The sequence below is a fragment of the Lissotriton vulgaris genome, unplaced genomic scaffold, assembly GCF_964263255.1.
Source record: "Lissotriton vulgaris unplaced genomic scaffold, aLisVul1.2 SCAFFOLD_882, whole genome shotgun sequence".
NCBI classification, from domain to species: Eukaryota; Metazoa; Chordata; class Amphibia; order Caudata; family Salamandridae; genus Lissotriton; species Lissotriton vulgaris.
This window is the reverse complement of record NW_028254400.1, coordinates 186,730-205,995: the sequence shown is the minus strand read 5'-3', so window position 1 is coordinate 205,995 and position 19,266 is coordinate 186,730.

Genomic DNA, 19,266 nt, shown 5'->3' with positions numbered 1-19,266 from the left:
TAGCGCCTTGAGACCCTCTGGATGAGTAGTGCGCTATATAAATGCTTTGATTGATTGATTGATTGAGTGATTGGTTGAGGGGAAAGGTGAATTAGGCCTTGTTTCTGAGGTGCATTGTTGCCATTGGCTTACATAGGCGGCCTGCAAGGTAGCAGTATTGCGTGTTTTTGGTGGGCAATTTGGGGGTGTTCTAGATATTTGGGAGTGGGTTTAGGGGCCTGGAAGCACTGCTTGGAAGGTCTAATTTTGTGTCAAAATAGCAGTTTGGGCGTAGGTTGAGGGGAAAGGGGAATTAGGCCTTGTTTCTGAGGTGCATTGTTGCCATTGGCTTACATTGGCGGCCTGCAAGGTAGCAGTATTGCGTGTTTTTGGTGAGCAATTTGGGGGTGTTCTAGATTGTTGGGAGTGGGTTTATGGGTATGGGAGCACTGCTGGGAAGGTCTAATTTTGTGTCAAAATAGCAGTTTGGGCGTAGGTTGAGGGGAAAGGTGAATTAGGCCTTGTTTCTGAGGTGCATTGTTGCCATTGGCTTACATTGGCGGCCTGCAAGGTAGCAGTATTGCGTGTTTTTGGTGGGCAATTTGGGGGTGTTCTAGATTGTCGGAAGTGGGTTAAGGAGCCTGGGAGCACTGCTTGGAAGGTCTAATTTTGTGTCAAAATAGCAGTTTGGGCGTAGGTTGAGGGGAAAGGGGAATTAGGCCTTGTTTCTGAGGTGCATTGTTTCCATTGGCTTACATTGGCGGCCTGCAAGGTAGCAGTATTGCGTGTTTTTAGTGAACAATTTGGGGGTGTTCTATATTGTTGGGAGTGGGTTTAGTCGTCTGGGAGCACTGCTGGGAAGGTCTAATTTTGTGTCAAAATAGCAGTTTGGTCGTAGGTTGAGGAGAAAAGGGAATTAGTCCCTGTTTCTGAGGTGATTTTTGACTATTGGCTTACATTGGCGGCCTGAAAAGTAGCTGTATTGCGTGTTTTTGGGAAGCTATTTAGGGGTGTTCTAGATTTCTGGTAGTGGGTTTAGGGGCCTGGGGGCACTGCTGGGAAGGTCTAATTTTGTGTCAAAATAGCAATTTGGGTGTAAGTTGAGGGGAAAGGGGAATTAGGCCCTGTTTCTGAGGTGCATTTTTGCCATTGGCTTACATTGGCGGCCTGCAAGGTACCTGTATTGCGTGTTTTTGAGAAGCTATTTGGGGGTGTTCTAGATTGTTGGGAGTGGGTTTAGGGGCCTTGGAGCACTGCTGGGAATGTCTAATTCTGTCTCAAAATATCAGTTTGGGCGTAGGTTGAGGGGAAAGGTGAATTAGGCCCTGTTTCTGGGGTGCATTTTTGCCATTGGCTTACATTGGCGGCCTGCAAGGTAGCTGCATTGCATGTTTTTGGGAAGCTATTTGTGGGTGTTCTAGATTTCTGGGAGAGGGCTTAGGGGTCTGGGAGCACTGCTGGGAAGGTCTAATTTTGTGTCAAAATAGCAGTTTGGGCGTAGGTTGAGGGGAAAGGGGAATTAGGCCTTGTTTCTGAGGTGCATTTTTGCCATTGGCTTACATTGGCGGCTTGCAAGGTAGCAATATTGCATGTTTTTGGTGGGCAATTTGGGGGTGTTCTAGATTGTTGGGAGTGGGTTTAGGGGCCTGGGAGCACTGCTGGCACGGTCTAATTTTGTCTCAAAATAGCAGTTCGGGCGTAGGTTGAGGGGAAAGAGGAATTAGGCCCTGTTTCTGAGGTGCATTTTTGCCATTGGCTTATATTGGCGGCCTGCAAGGTAGCTGTATTGCGTGTTTTTGGAAGCTATTTGGGGTTGTTCTAGATTTTTGGGAGTGGGTTTAGGGGTCTGGAAGAACTGCTGGGAAGGTCTAATGTTGTACCTAAATATCAGTTTGGTCATAAGTTGAGGGGAAAGGGGAATTAGTCCCTGTTTCTGAGGTGCATTTTTGCCATTGGCTTATATTGGCGGCCTGCAAGACAGCTGTATTGCGTGTTTTGGGAAGCTGTTTAGGGGTGTTCTAGATTTTTGGGAGTGGGTTTAGGGGTCTGGGAGCACTGCTGGGAAGGTCTAATTTTGTCTCAAAATAGCAGTTTGGTTGTAGGTTGAGGGGAAAAGGGAATTAGTCCCTGTTTCTGAGGTGCATTTTGGCCATTGGCTTACATTGGCGGCCTGCAAAGTAGCTGTATTGCGTGTTTTTGGGAAGCTATTTGGGGGTGTTCTAGATTTTTGGGAGTGGGTTTAGGGGTGTGAGGGCACTGCTGGGAAGGCCTCATTTTGTGTCAAAATAGCAGTTTGGCCGTAGATTGAGGGGAAAGGGGAATTAGGCCCTGTTTCTGAGGTGCATTTTTGCCATTGGCTTACTTTGGTTGCCCGCAAGGTAGCTGTATTGCGTGTTTTTAGGGGGATATTTGGGGATGATCTAGATATTTGGGAGTGGGTTTAGGGGTCTGGGAGCACTGCTGGGAAGGTCTAATTTTGTGTCAAAATAGCAGTTTGGGCGTAGGTTGAGGGGAAAGGTGAATTAGGCCTTGTTTCTGAGGTGCATTGTTGCCATTGGCTTACATTGGCGGCCTGCAAGGTAGCAGTATTGCGTGTTTTTGGTGGGCAATTTGGGGGTGTTCTAGATTGTTGGGAGTGGGTTTAGGGGCCTGGGAGCACTGCTTGGAAGGTCTAATTTTGTGTCAAAATAGCAGTTTGGGCGTAGGTTGAGGGGAAAGGGGAATTAGGCCTTGTTTCTGAGGTGCATTGTTGCCATTGGCTTACATTGGCGGCCTGCAAGGTAGCAGTATTGTGTGTTTTTGGTGAACAATTTGTGGTTGTTCTAGATTGTTGGGAGTGGGTTTAGGGGTCTGGGAGCACTGCTGGGAAGGTATAATTTTGTGTCAAAATAGCAGTTTGGTCGTAGGTTGAGAGGAAAGGGGAATTAGGCCCTGTTTCTGAGGTGTTTTTTTGCCATTGGATACATTGGCGGCCTGCAAGGTAGCTGTATTCCGTGTTTTTGGGAAGCTATTTGGGGGTGTTCTAGATTTTTGGGAGTGGGTTTAGGGGTCTGGGAGCACTGCTGGGAAGGTCTAATTTTGTGTCAAAATAGCAGTTTGGGCGTAGGTTGCCGGGAAAGGGGAATTAGGCCCTGTTTCTGAGGTGCATTTTTGCCATTGGCTTACATTGGCAGCCTGCAAGGTAAATGTATTGTGTGTTTTTGGGAAGCTATTTGGGGGTGTTCTAGATTTCTGGGAGTGGGTTTAGGGGTCTGGGAGCACTGCTGGGAAGGTCTAATTTTGTGTCAAAATAGCAGTTTGGGCGTAGGTTGAGGGGAAAGGGGAATTAGGCCCTGTTTCTGAGGTGCATTTTTGCCATTGGCTTACATAGGCGGCCTGCAAGGCAGCTGTATTGCGTGTTTTGGGAAGCTGTTTGGGGGTGTTCTAGATTTTTGGAGTGGGTTTAGGGGTCTGGGAGTACTGCTGGGAAGGGCTAATCTTGTCTCAAAATAGCAGTTTGATTGAAGGTTGAGGGGAAAAGGGAATTAGTCCCTGTTTCTGAGGTGCATTTTGACCATTGGCTTACATTGGCGGCCTGCAAAGTAGCTGCATTGTATGTTTTTGGGAAGCTATTTGTGGGTGTTCTAGATTTCTGGGAGAGGGTTTAGGGGTCTGGGAGCACTGCTGGGAAGGTCTAATTTTGTGTCAAAATAGCAGTTTGGGCGTAGGTTGAGGGGAAAGGGGAATTAGGCCTTGTTTCTGAGGTGCATTTTTTCCATTGGCTTACATTGGCGGCTTGCAAGGTAGCAGTATTGTGTGTTTTTGGTGGGCAATTTGGGGGTGTTCTAGATTGTTGGTAGTGGGTTTAGGGGCCTGGGAGCACTGCTTGGAAGGTCTAATTTTGAGTCAAAATAGCAGTTTGGTCGTAGGTTGAGAGGAAAGGGGAATTAGGCCCTGTTTCTGAGGTGCATTTTTGCCATTGGATACATTGGCTGCCTGCAAGGTAGCTGTATTGCGTGTTTTTGGGAAGCTATTTGGGGGTGTTTTAGATTTTTGGGAGTGGGTTTAGGGGTGTGGGAGCACTGCTGGGAAGGTCTCATTTTGTGTCAAAATAGCAGTTTGGGCGTACGTTGAGGGAAAAGGGGAATTAGGCCCTGTTTCTGAGGTGCATTTTTGCCTTTGGCTAACATTGGCGGCCTGCAAGGTAGCTGTATTGCGTGTTTTTGGAAGCTATTTGGGGTTGTTCTAGATTTTTGGGAGTGGGTTTAGGGGTCTGGAAGAACTGCTGGGAAGGTCTAATGTTGTGCCTAAATATCAGTTTGGTCATAGGTTGAGGGGAAAGGGGAATTAGTCCCTGTTTCTGAGGTGCATTTTTGCCATTTTTTTACATTGGCGGCCTGCAAGACAGCTGTATTGCGTGTTTTGGGAAGCTGTTTGGGGGTGTTCTAGATTTTTGGGAGTGGGTTTAGGGGTCTGGGAGCACTGCTGGGAAGGTCTAATTTTGTCTCAAAATAGCAGTTTGGTTGTAGGTTGAGGGGAAAAGGGAATTAGTCCCTGTTTCTGAGGTGCATTTTGGCCATTGGCTTACATTGGCGGCCTGCAAAGTAGCTGTATTGCGTGTTTTTGGGAAGCTATTTGGGGGTGTTCTAGATTTTTGGGAGTGGGTTTAGGGGTGTGAGAGCACTGATGGGAAGGTCTCATTTTGTGTCAAAATAGCAGTTTGGCCGTAGATTGAGGGGAAAGGGGAATTAGGCCCTGTTTCTGAGGTGCATTTTTGCCATTGGCTTACATAGGCGGCCTGCAAGGCAGCTGTATTGCGTGTTTTGGGAAGCTGTTTGGGGGTGTTCTAGATTTTTGGAGTGGGTTTAGGGGTCTGGGAGTACTGCTGGGAAGGTCTAATCTTGTCTCAAAATAGCAGTTTGATTGAAGGTTGAGGGGAAAAGGGAATTAGTCCCTGTTTCTGAGGTGCATTTTGACCATTTGCTTACATTGGCGGCCTGCAAAGTAGCTGCATTGTATGTTTTTGGGAAGCTAATTTTGGGTGTTCTAGATTTCTGGGAGCGGGTTTAGGGGTCTTGGAGCACTGCTGGGAAGGTCTCATTTTGTGTCAAAATAGCAGTTTGGGCGTAGGTTGAGGGGAAAGGGGAATTAGGCCTTGTTTCTGAGGTGCATTTTTTCCATTGGCTTACATTGGCGGCTTGCAAGGTAGCAGGATTGCGTGTTTTTGGTGGGCAATTTGGGGGTGTTCTAGATTGTTGGGAGTGGGTTTAGGGGCCTGGGAGCACTGCTGGGAAGGTCTAATTTTGTCTCAAAATAGCAGTTCTGGAGTAGGTTGAGGGGAAAGGGGAATTAGGCCCTGTTTCTGAGGTGCATTTTTGCCATTGGCTTATATTGGCGGCCTGCAAGGTAGCTGTATTGCGTGTTTTTGGAAGCTATTTGGGGTTGTTCTAGATTTTTGGGAGTGGGTTTAGGGGTCTGGAAGAACTGCTGGGAAGGTCTAATGTTGTGCCTAAATATCAGTTTGGTGATAGGTTGAGAGGAAAGGGGAATTAGTCCCTGTTTCTGAGGTGCATTTTTGCCATTGGCTTACATTGGCGGCCTGCAAGACAGCTGTATTGCGTGTTTTGGGAAGCTGTTTGGGGGTGTTCTAGATTTTTGGGAGTGGGTTTAGGGGTCTGGGAGCACTGCTGGGAAGGTCTCATTTTGTGTCAAAATAGCAGTTTGGGCGTAGGTTGAGGGAAAAGGGGAATTAGGCCCTGTTTCTGAGGTGCATTTTTGCCATTGGCTTACTTTGGTGGCCTGCAAGGTAGCTGTATTGCGTGTTTTTGGGTGGCTATTTGGGGGTGATCTAGATTTTTGGGAGTGGGTTTAGGGGTCTGGGAGCACTGCTGGGAAGTTCTAATTTTGTGTCAAAATAGCAGTTTGGGCGTAGGTTGAGGGGAAAGGGGAATTAGGCCCTGTTTCTGAGGTGCATTTTTGCCTTTGGCTTACATTGGCGGCCTGCAGGGTAGCTGTATTGCGTGTTTTTGGGAAGCTATTTGGGGGTGTTCTACATTTTTGGGTGTAGGTTTAGGCGTCTGGGAGCACTGCTGGGAAGGTCTAATTTTGTGTCAAAATAGCAGTTTGGGCGTAGGTTGCCGGGAAAGGGGAATTAGGCCCTGTTTCTGAGGTGCATTTTTGCCATTGGCTTACATTGGCAGCCTGCAAGGTAAATGTATTGTGTGTTTTTGGGAAGCTATTTGGGGGTGTTCTAGATTTTTGGGAGTGGGTTTAGGGGTCTGGGAGCACTGCTGGGAAGGTCTAATTTTGTGTCAAAATAGCAGTTTGGGCGTAGGTTGAGGGGAAAGGGGAATTAGGCCCTGTTTCTGAGGTGCATTTTTGCTATTGGCTTACATTGGTGGCCTGCAAGGCAGCTGTATTGCGTGTTTTGGGAAGCTGTTTGGGGGTGTTCTAGATTTTTGGAGTGGGTTTAGGGGTCTGGGAGTACTGCTGGGAAGGTCTAATCTTGTCTCAAAATAGCAGTTTGATTGAAGGTTGAGGGGAAAAGGGAATTAGTCCCTGTTTCTGAGGTGCATTTTGACCATTGGCTTACATTGGCGGCCTGCAAAGTAGCTGCATTGTATGTTTTTGGGAAGCTATTTGTGGGTGTTCTAGATTTCTGGGAGAGGGTTTAGGGGTCTGGGAGCACTGCTGGGTAGGTCTAATTTTGTGTCAAAATAGCAGTTTGGGCGTAGGTTGAGGGGAAAGGGGAATTAGGCCTTGTTTCTGAGGTGCATTTTTGCCATTGGCTTACATTGGCGGCTTGCAAGGTAGCAGTATTGCGTGTTTTTGGTGGGCAATTTGGGGGTGTTCTAGATTGTTGGGAGTGGGTTTAGGGGCCTGGGAGCACTGCTGGGAAGGTCTAATTTTGTCTCAAAATAGCAGTTCGGGCGTAGGCTGAGGGGAAAGGGGAATTAGGCCCTGTTTCTGAGGTGCTTTTTTGCCATTGGCTTATATTGGCGGCCTGCAAGTGTGGAATTTTAGTTTGCGGGCTAAACATCATCTGCGCCAGCTTGTCATCCACGTACGACATGCACAGCAGCCATTTTAGGTATCATGGTCTCCCTGTCCACAATCGATCGCCAGCGCGCCCCTCTGACCCAGCAAGCATCCTCCGCGTACCCTGGCTCCCCCTCCCCCCCCCTCATCTGCAAAAACAAACCACCGCCACTCTGACTGTGGCTCTGTCTGTTATCAATGTCACCGGTCTTGTGTGCCTAGAAGGCCAGGGAACGCAACTGGTGGGTCACAGCGCCTGCCGAATCACCAGAACATTGGACTCAGCTGACCCCCCTTCCTTTGTTGCTTCTCCGAACATGTACTTTGTGTGTGGCACCAAAGCTTACACCTGGCTCCCGAACGGTTGGAAGGGTATCTGTTACTTTGCCTTCGTTCTTCCACCCACATATGTAGCCCCTGCCAACCATCACCGGCAGAGGCGTGCAGACGACCTTGGACAAGCCGACTCCACCGGAGCACAGTTCCCGGATGCAGCAAAGGGACTTGTTCCTCTGTGGGGCCCAATGGCAAACAGCCGTGCTATCCGACACCTGACCCAGGCAGTAGAAACAACGATCAACATCACGGCTGGCATCCTCGCCAACAACACTGCGGAGCTTCAGGCGGTCCGCCTTGTGACCCTTCAAAATCGTCTTGTCCTAGACGTGGTCCTAGCCGACCGAGGAGGAGCATGCCGCATCATCGGATCCAGCTGCTGCACCTACGTGCCAGACAACTCGCCTTCAGTCTACAAAGCCATCGAACACCTCCACAGACTTTCCTCAGAGGTTCACCAAGAACAGGAAGGATGGTCGCTTGGGAGCTGGTTTTGGGACGCTTTGAAGAACTGGGGTTGGAAGTTGTTTTCCTTCGTGCTGATACCTGTTGTGATATTATGTGGGTGTTGCCTAGGTATCCAATGTCTGCCACCTTTGTGCAGCCTTGTTTCTAACTGTATGTGCCCAAAGACTTTGGACTTCCGAAAGGAGCACATGAGCCCCCTCTATGAAGTAGAAATACGTGGCCTTATGGGGATAAATCCAAACTGACAAGTTGGCGAGACATGTTAAAAGGGAGGACTGTGGAATTTTAGTTTGCGAGCTAAACATCATCTGCGCCAGCTTGTCATCCACGTACGACATGCACAGCAGCCATTTTAGGTATCATGGTCTCCCTGTCCACGATCGATCGCCAGCGCGCCCCTCTGACCCAGCAAGCATCCTCCGCGCACCCTGGCTCCCCCTCCCTCCCCCTCATGAGCATAAACCTTCTGCATGACCCTGTCCTTGGGAGTCACGCCAGCGCCTGACCAACACCTCCTCTCCTCCCATGAATGCCCCTCTGTTGATAAACCTTCCTTCCGCACTGGTCTGTCCACACGGCATGAATACCACTCCTTTGATGACCCCTCACCCCGTGTCCAGCTGTCCACGCAGGTCCGAGGCCATTGCCTAAGCCGGGAGATATCATTTACTGCCCCTTATTGTATGAGGTCGCTCTCCTTCAAAGGACCCTCTATTGACCCAGACCTCCCCCACCCCCTGTGATATGATCAGGCGCACACATCCTAAGACTCGACGGAACACTCAGCTGCATGATGACCCCCTCCTCTTATCAGCGGGTTGAGGACCTCCATTGTGGAGGTATCTGGGGGTGGGATTGACACGAGGATTACGGGGATGTCTTTTCCTTTATGCCACAATGTTCTGATTGTAATAAAGAAAGGTCACATGCCATAAACCAGTGTATAAGAGGCCAGGCCTCCGAGAGGCTGTTAGAGCACCTCGAGACGATACCTTGTTGTCTGATCTGATGTGTTCTGCTCCGTCGGAATAAACTTCTGTTTCCTGCCTTCTGGTCTCCGGCGCCTGCCTCATTGCTTGGTAAACTTGAATGGTACAAGGGCGGTTAGCGCCGGGCAAATCTTAAGAAAGGTCCTAGCCCTACCTTTTTCCACAATTGGCGTCCCAAAGCGTGGGGCCCATCAGCGACACGTGGATCCAGTGGGAGAGGTCCCGATGACAGAGTGAACGACTGCAACGATCGGGAAGAGCTCGTGTCCGATAGACCCTCGTCTGACAGCCGATCATCCGACCTTCACTAGTTCTGAACAGACCTCTCTCGAGTGATCTACGGTCCTGACTGGGAACCATCAGGAGTGCCACGAACATCACGAAGGAGAGAGGACGATCGGGCGCTGGATCCAGAGGACAGGAAACCGTCCATGCGGTCCGGGTAAGGTCGTGTAAACACGACGAATTAAGAAAAGATTGTTTTGTTTGGATAATACTAGTATTACGCTTTGTTGAAACCTCTGGAGATTCGCTGTCTGCAAACGGAGAAAACAACAGGCTCTCTCTTTGCAAACAGTGAAGGATAGGTAACGCAGACTTTTGTCCCCGTTGTAATCCGTCGTGCCTATCTTCCTCCCCCACTGTTTCCCGAACTGTCGTTCGTGGATTATTGTCTGGAGATTCTTTTTCTGCAAACAGGGAAGAACAAGGCCTCTCTTTGCAGGGAGAGAAAGAGTAGGTAACGATAACTTTTCGTGCCCACTTATTCTCCCCACTGAATTGTTTTGATTGACCGATTATTCGGTATTGGTTCGTTTGAGGTATTCACCGCCGGCAAACAACGGAGAATATAAATATTCTGTCTAGTCTTTGCCCGCCGTGATAAGATAGGTAGTGCAGACTTTTGTCCCCGTTGTAATCCGTCATGCCTATCTTCTCCCCACTGGTTGGTAGCCTGTTTAGCCCGGACCGCTTATTAGAGATGAACCATCCGGCTCCACTGGAGGGCACCCCTAATAAGGACATGTTCACTAAGTATGGACTAGTCGCTATAGCTTACACTAAACTATGGCATAGATATACGAAAAAGAACCCTGAAAGTCAGTGGCCACTGATAGGTTCCTTTAATGAAAATAAAATAAAAACATTAGAAATAGCGCTCCAGAAGAATAAAACTACGCCCACTATGCTCGACAGTATCGGCATGTGGCGCAAAGAAACGGAACAACGAAAGAAAAGAGAAGAAGCAAAAATAGGGAAAGAATTACGAAAGGCAGCCCACCTGGCCGCAAAGCAACTAGAAGAAGAAATAAAAGAAAGAAAGGAAGCTACACAAAACCAAGAATCAGGGTCGACAGGCCAATGTCCTGTTAGGACCCCCTCTGCGCTCTACCCTGAATTACCCTCCAAACAGCGGGCGAACGATGAGTTACTACTAGGTCCCCCAATCATCTACATGCCCCCTCCATATGCTCCCAGCCAACAAAGCCTGCGAGCCCCGAGTGTGAGTGAAAGTGACCCTAGCGCTAGTGCACCAGCCCTCATGGCCTCTGCACCAGCCACATTAACAACTTCGTCAGACGATCCCGAGGCTAGCAAACAATCACCAGCCAGACTAAATAGGTTGAGCAAAGATGAGCGGGATGGGATCGACAAAATAGCAAAGACATTAGTAGAACGAAGGGAGAGCGAAGATTATGCAATGAGCGTATATAATTCACATGCCGACAGCCACAGACGGCATTTCATCTTGCGATTCAGCTACTACACCCTGAACGCATATGAAGATAGGTATCAGAGTAAGGGTCCTGCTAAACTAACAACGCTGTATAGGAAAATTGATGTTGGAGATGGGACTGAACGTGAGGCGACGGAGCTCTTCATGCAGATGCTTGAGGTCTTCCGCCACCTCACGGAACAAAAACCAGAAGCCAAGGCTACAGTCCCTGAAACGACCTCGGTAGAAGTAGCCAATACTATGATGCCTATCAGAGAAGCGGCCCCTTACTGGATCCCGCCACGGGGCCAGGGAACAAGCGATGATATTAACAATGAAAATGCAAAAGGGAGGGTTGTGTACAATTGGGTTTACCAACCATGGGACCGACAAGATATCCTAACCTTCAAACAAACCCTGCCCGATTTAAGAAAGAACCCGACGGCATTTTATACCGAATTAGGCACAGCCTTGGGTTCGACAATAATGACTTTAGCGGACATTGACTTGTTCTTTGGGTTATGCCTGCCAGCTGATGTGTGGAAGCAAATCCGGAAGGCTGACCACACGGATCTGTTTGGACATACCTGGGACCAACTCGGTAAACTAGATAGACAGCGAGAGCCAGGGAGGAAACCAGTAAAAGACATACTGGAACTCCCAGACAAACTAGTCCAGAAATTAAAGACGCTGATTCCAGAAAGAAAGGTAGATTGGTCGATAGTCACGGCCTGTCGACAGAAACCGCAGGAAGATGTGTCAGAATACTTCTCCCGATTCGAGACAGTGTTCTCCGACTACAGTGGCCAAGACATGACCACAGCAACCGGACAGCACCTGTTTGTACAAAATTATGTAAAGGGCCTAACACAAGAAGTCTCCCAAAAGCTGCAGACGAGCGAGAGTAGTTGGGGGGCCTCCAAACCCGCAGCTATCCTTCAGATGGCTCAGTATTACGAGCACCAAAAGAATGAGAATGATAGGGCGTCCGAGAAAAAGAAGAAGGATTTAAAGGAAAGGGTAATGATAGCCCAGATACAGGGTATAGCGATAGGACGGGAACACCAAAGGGGGAACTACCAATCAACCACCCCCAGAGATCTACCTTCTAAAGATCACACCCCAACACCCCACACTGGACGAAGAGACATTAGCAATGACCAATGCGCCTTCTGCAAAGGGTTCGGCCATTGGAAATCCCAGTGTCCGGTTCTGCTAGAGATGAATAGAAATAGGGACTCCAGAGATGTGGCAGGTGGTCCGAGAAATAGAGTACAAGGACGAGGGCACACCAACGACACCAACAATGACAGATCAGGGAGACTGAACACATTTGACCGTCCCCGACAAAACCAATATCAGCTGTCCGAAGGTGAAAATACCTCTGACTTTGCATAGGACTGCCAGGGGCAAGGGAGGGATCCAGTCGAGCTCTGTGTTGACCAGCAAGGTCCTTATGTCACCGCTAAGGTCCTGGGTACAGAGTCTCCATTCTTGGTAGACACTGGGGCGACACGTAGTGTGTTATCAAAATGACTGATTCCAAGGGCACCCTTGTCTGGCTCACACATAACGTCGATAGGTTTCGATGGAACGCCCTCCACTAACCCCCTGTCCGTACCTATTACCTTTGACCTAGAAAACAACACCACTGACGCGACATTTCTGCTCTCCTCCAACTCCCCTGACGCCATTATGGGCATTGACTTACTGAAACATTTTCGAGCTACCATTAGGTGTTCCCCAGATGGAATACGAGTCATCCTGTACGACAACCCAGACATGTCCAGATCCCGCCCCCCATGACACATGTGCTCCATAACTGACGTTGACCTGTCCCTGCTTGACACCCTGCCTCCGTACCTATGGGCCAAAAATGACTCTGATGTGGGGCGAATGATGATTGATCCTATTCACATAACTGTACGACAGGACGCTATGCTCCCGAAACTCCCGCAATATCGGATATCACCAGAGGGTGAGAAGGCACTGGTAGCGATCATTCAGTCTCTGGTAGATGCAGGAGTGGTTGAAGAGGTGGTTAGCAACGTCTGCAACAGCCCAATCCTACCTATCGTTAAGAAGCAAGGTGAAGGAGATGAGAAAGCGTACCGCTTCATCATCGACTTGCGAGAGATTAACAAAGTGGTTGTACCCCAATATCCTGTAGTCTCCGATATCACCACCATTCTGACCCTCATCCCGTCCACTGCCACCACCTTCACTGTTATCGACCTTAAGAACGCGTTTTTCTCTATCCCCATCCATCCAGACAGCCGTTATCTCTTCGGCTTCACTTTAAAATCCCGCTCGTACCGATTTTGTAGAGCTCCCCAGGGGTACACTGAAAGTCCCAGCATTTACAGCCAGGCCCTCAAAAGACAGCTGGATGCCTTTCAGCTACCAGATGGAGTGGTGTTGATCCAATATGTTGACGATATCCTTTTGGCGGCCGACACCACCCCACTTGCCGCGACAGCCACTGTCCAACTCCTACACTTTCTTGCAGAAAATGGCCATAAGGTCTCCAAAAAGAAGTTGCAGTTCTGCCAGCCACAAGTGACTTACCTAGCCCATCTCCTGTCCAAAGAAGGAAGGAAACTTACACCCGACCGAATCCAAACCATTCTAGACACCCCCATCCCAAAAACACAGAAGCAAGTCCGCTCTTTGGTTGGCCTAACCTCTTTCTGTAGACAGTGGTTACCTAACTTCAGTCTCATTGTAAAACCCCTACTTGCCCTATTAACTAAAGATGCCTCCTTCCCGCTCCCTTGGACCCCTGAGTGTCAAACATCCTTTAAGGAATTACGAGATGCCCTCTGTTCAGCGCCTGTCCTAGGAACCCCGGATTACTCCAAACCCTTCTCCCTCTTCACCCACGAAAGGGAGGGGTGTGCGTTGTCTGTCCTAACTCAATCAATTGGTCCTAAGCAGCGCCCTTGTGCCTACTTCTCCGCCACTCTTGATCCTGTAGCCAGAGCTTTGCCTGCCTGCCTTCGAGCAGTAGCTGCCGCTGCTGTCTCTATCCGCCAGAGCGAAGGAATCGTACTTTCAAACTCCCTCACTGTGTTAGTACCCCATGCAGTCGACACCCTTTTGAACCAGACAAAGACCCAACACCTGACTAGCGCACGACTGACAGGGTACGAGTTGACTCTGCTTGCACCCCACATCACACTAAAGAGATGCACAACTTTGAATCCTGCCACATTGTTACCCCTGCCTGAAAATGACCCCGACGTGCCTCCCATCCACGACTGTGTGACCCTCACGGACGAACAAACTAGGAGTAGAATTGACCTCCGAGACACTGCTTTCACTGACCCCGATGGAGAGCTATGGGTAGACGGCTCATGCATCAAACTCCCAGATGGCACCACTTCAGCTGCCTATGCAGTAACGACAGCCCGAACAGTAGTTGAGACAGCCTGCATCACACAACGGTCTGCCCAGGCAGCAGAGCTGATAGCCCTCACGCGAGCATGCATCATAGCCACAGGGACCACCGCGAACATATACACAGACAGCCAGTATGCCTTCGGGGTGGTCCACCATTTTGGACTCCTGTGGAGGGAGAGGGGATTCCTGACGTCCCACGGCACCCCGATCCTCCACGGAGATCTAGTCTCCGCTCTGATTGAAGCAGTTCTCCTCCCCAAACGATTAGCGGTGATCAAATGTCAGGCGCACAAAAGGGTGACAGACTTAGTCGGACAAGGGAATGCATTGGCCGACATCACTGCACGAACCACAGCTGAGAATAGGACGGTGACACGCATGTATGTGACCAGGTCACAAGCAGAAAAATGGAGTGACACAAGGGTAATGATCAGAGACATACAGTCGGCCAGCACCCCTCACGAACTGACTGAATGGGCAAGGGTGGGTTTGAAGGATGATGAGGGCTGCTGGCGAACAAAGGATGCAGACAAATGGTTGCTGCCTGACTCATACCTGATCCCCATACTGACGATGGCACACTCCCCCGCACACATAGGATCTGCACCCATGATCGAACTCATTTCCAAAGTCTGGCACAACGACAAAATCCCTGACTCAGCCAGACGCCTAGTTCAGCAGTGCCTTATCTGTCTGCAACACAACCCCGGGAAAGGAACTGTAGTACCCCGGGGAGGGTTCGGGACCCCCAATCACCCCTTTGAGGTCCTCCAGATGGACTACATCCAACTAGAGAGATGCCAAAGCCTGAAGTATGTACTAGTCATCGTATGTGCCTTCAGCAAATGGGTAGAGGCCTATCCAACCCGTGACAACACTGCCATGACTACCGCCAAAGTACTACTGAAGGAATTCTTCCCTCGCTTTGGCCTTTGTCGAATTTTATGGAGCGACAATGGTCCCCACTTCATAGCTGAGGTTATCCAACTAATCCTAAAGGGGTTGGGGGTGAAGCAAAGGTTTCATGCGGTCTTCCACCCCCAATCCGCCGGTCTAGTGGAACGCCATAATGCCACGCTGAAGCTGAAATTGTCAAAAATAGTGGCCACCACTGGACTTAACTGGCCGGATGCTCTCCCACTGGCCTTGTTATCGATGCGCTCTACTCCCACCAAGCACCATTTGACCCCCTACGAGGTCATGTTTGGGCGACCGATGAATCTCTGGACTGCTCCCAAACCGACCTCCATTCATGACGTCCCAGACGTCCTACTATCTGATTATTTGTGCAAGTTAACTAAAACGTTGTCTGTCATTCATCAACAGGTGCAGCAGGCCATCCCCGATGCTTCCAGGGGCCCCGGCCACGACATCCAACCGGGAGATTTTGTCCTAATACGAAATTTCCAGCGGACCAAGAGTCTGGAACCTCGGTGGACGGGCCCCTGGCAAGTGCTGATTACCACACGAACGGCGCTTCGAGTGGAGGGGAAGAAGCACTGGCTGCACGCACATCATTGCCGGAAGGTCTCTGCGAACCTGGCCACGACAGAAAACGTCAACACCCAAGAAGAGCTCCTGAGCAAAGATCGACCGACATTGAACTGTTATCCCGATACTGAGGCACTTGAACTTGCAAAATTCTCTGATCCCACTGTGCCATCCAGAGAAGGGTATTTCCTGCGTCGAAAGGAGGGAGTTTCGGCTAAGTAGGCCACGGACCAAGTTGAATCTCAGAACGGTGACCTAAGCACAATCAAGGGTTACCGGGAGAGAAGCTAAACGAAGTCTGTGGTTCTGCCCACTACCGAGCCCCTTGAAGGTGATGGAAGCGCCAGATAAGAAGATGATGGAAGCGCCAGATAAGAAGATGATGGAAGCAACAGGAAATACCCAGTATAGAAATCCAAAGACTGACAACTTGCACAAATCAAAGACAATCGCACTCTTCATTGTCTTCCTCTTCTGCCTCCTCCTCATGACCTCCTTCTGGATTCTGGAGGAAAGCACACCGGCCCATGAGGCACTGCTACCTACTGCACAACCGACACCCCTGAAAGAGCATCACCTAATCTCTCTGTCGCCTCAGCTCCGAGAAAGGCGCAGGGAATTCTGGAACAATTCCTTCGTGCAACTGTTGCACCAACACAACCTTGCTGCAAATGCTACGAACTGCTGGATCTGCGGGTTGCTCCCGCATGCCACTGGACACTCCATCCCCTTCATCCCTTCACCCTTCTCAGTTCACGGCTCTTGCCTCGCCTGGTTGATCCTCATGCAAGAGAGCCACAAGGACAACGCCACCTCCAGCCGGACAGTGTCACACTTCTACTCTGGGTTCTGGCTGAACAAAACCGGAAAGACCCCTGCTGCCCTGTGTCCTGCGCTCACGGGCGCCACCTTCCTTAAAGACATTCCTGCCAAAGAACGAGTCGAAGTACAGGTGCTCCACAATCCAGCCAGGACCACCTTCTCTCATCTGCAAAAACAAACCACCGCCACTCTGACTGTGGCTCTGTCTGTTATCAATGTCACCGGTCTTGTGTGCCTAGAAGGCCAGGGAACGCAACTGGTGGGTCACAGCGCCTGCCGAATCACCAGAACATTGGACTCAGCTGACCCCCCTTCCTTTGTTGCTTCTCCGAACATGTACTTTGTGTGTGGCACCAAAGCTTACACCTGGCTCCCGAAGGGTTGGAAGGGTATCTGTTACATTGCCTTCGTTCTTCCACCCACATATGTAGCCCCTGCCAACCATCACCGGCAGAGGCGTGCAGACGACCTTGGACAAGCCGACTCCACCGGAGCACAGTTCCTGGATGCAGCAAAGGAACTTGTTCCTCTGTGGGGCCCAATGGCAAACAGCCGTGCTATCCGACACCTGACCCAGGCAGTAGAAACAACGATCAACATCACGGCTGGCATCCTCGCCAACAACACTGCGGAGCTTCAGACGGTCCGCCTTGTGACCCTTCAAAATCGTCTTGTCCTAGACGTGGTCCTAGCCGACCGAGGAGGAGCATGCCGCATCATCGGATCCAGCTGCTGCACCTACGTGCCAGACAACTCGCCTTCAGTCTACAAAGCCATCGAACACCTCCACAGACTTTCCTCAGAGGTTCACCAAGAACAGGAAGGATGGTCGCTTGGGAGCTGGTTTTGGGACGCTTTGAAGAACTGGGGTTGGAAGTTGTTTTCCTTCGTGCTGATACCTGTTGTGATATTATGTGGGTGTTGCCTAGGTATCCAATGTCTGCCACCTTTGTGCAGCCTTGTTTCTAACTGTATGTGCCCAAAGACTTTGGACTTCCGAAAGGAGCACATGAGCCCCCTCTATGAAGTAGAAATACGTGGCCTTATGGGGATAAATCCAAACTGACAAGTTGGCGAGACATGTTAAAAGGGAGGACTGTGGAATTTTAGTTTGCGAGCTAAACATCATCTGCGCCAGCTTGTCATCCACGTACGACATGCACAGCAGCCATTTTAGGTATCATGGTCTCCCTGTCCACGATCGATCGCCAGCGCGCCCCTCTGACCCAGCAAGCATCCTCCGCGCACCCTGGCTCCCCCTCCCTCCCCCTCATGAGCATAAACCTTCTGCATGACCCTGTCCTTGGGAGTCACGCCAGCGCCTGACCAACACCTCCTCTCCTCCCATGAATGCCCCTCTGTTGATAAACCTTCCTTCCGCACTGGTCTGTCCACACGGCATGAATACCACTCCTTTGATGACCCCTCACCCCGTGTCCAGCTGTCCACGCAGGTCCGAGGCCATTGCCTAAGCCGGGAGATATCATTTACTGCCCCTTATTGTATGAGGTCGCTCTCCTTCAAAGGACCCTCTATTGACCCAGACATCCCCCACCCCCTGTGATATGATCAGGCGCACACATCCTAAGACTCGACGGAACACTCAGCTGCATGATGACCCCCTCCTCTTATCAGCGGGTTGAGGACCTCCATTGTGGAGGTATCTGGGGGTGGGATTGACACGAGGATTACGGGGATGTCTTTTCCTTTATGCCACAATGTTCTGATTGTAATAAAGAAAGGTCAAATGCCATAAACCAGTGTATAAGAGGCCAGGCCTCCGAGAGGCTGTTAGAGCACCTCGAGACGATACCTTGTTGTCTGATCTGATGTGTTCTGCTCCGTCGGAATAAACTTCTGTTTCCTGCCTTCTGGTCTCCGGCGCCTGCCTCATTGCTTGGTAAACTTGAATGGTACAAGGGCGGTTAGCGCCGGGCAAATCTTGAGAAAGGTCCTAGCCCTACCTTTTTCCACACAAGGTAGCTGTATTGCGTGTTTTTGGAAGCTATTTGGGGTTATTCTAGATTTTTGGGAGTGGGTTTAGGGGTCTGGAAGAACTGCTGGGAAGGTCTAATGTTGTGCCTAAATATCAGTTTGGTCATAGGTTGAGGGGAAAGGGGAATTAGTCCCTGTTTCTGAGGTGCATTTTTGCCATTGGTTTACATTGGCGGCCTGCAAGACAGCTGTATTGCGTGTTTTGGGAAGCTGTTTGGGGGTGTTCTAGATTTTTGGGAGTGGGTTTAGGGGTCTGGGAGCACTGCTGGGAAGGTCTAATTTTGTCTCAAAATAGCAGTTTGGTTGTAGGTTGAGGGGAAAAGGGAATTAGTCCCTGTTTCTGAGGTGCATTGTTGCCATTGGCTTACATTGGCGGCCTGCAAGGTAGCAGTATTGCGTGTTTTTGGTGGGCAATTTGGGGGTGTTCTAGATTGTTGGGAGTGGGTTTAGGGGCCTGGGAGCACTGCTTGGATGGTCTAATTTTATGTCAAAATAGCAGTTTGGGCGTAGGTTGAGGGGAAAGGGGAATTAGGCCTTGTTTCTGAGGTGCATTGTTGCCATTGGCTTACATTGGCGGCCTGCAAGGTAGCAGTATTGCGTGTTTTTGGTGAACAATTTGTGGGTGTTCTAGATTGTTGGGAGTGGGTTTAGGGGTCTGGGCGCACTGCTGGGAAGGTATAATTTTGTGTCAAAATAGCAGTTTGGTCGTAGGTTGAGAGGAAAGGGGAATTAGGCCCTGTTTCTGAGGTGCATTTTTGCCATTGGCTTACTTTGGTTGCCCGCAAGGTAGCTGTATTGCGTGTTTTTAGGGGGATATTTGGGGGTGATCTAGATATTTGGGAGTGGGTTTAGGGGTCTGGGAGCACTGCTGGGAAGGTCTAATTTTGTGTCAAAATAGCAGTTTGGGCGTAGGTTGAGGGGAAAGGTGAATTAGGCCTTGTTTCTGAGGTGCATTGTTGCCATTGGCTTACATTGGCGGCCTGCAAGGTAGCAGTATTGCGTGTTTTTGGTGGGCAATTTGGGGGTGTTCTAGATTGTTGGGAGTGGGTT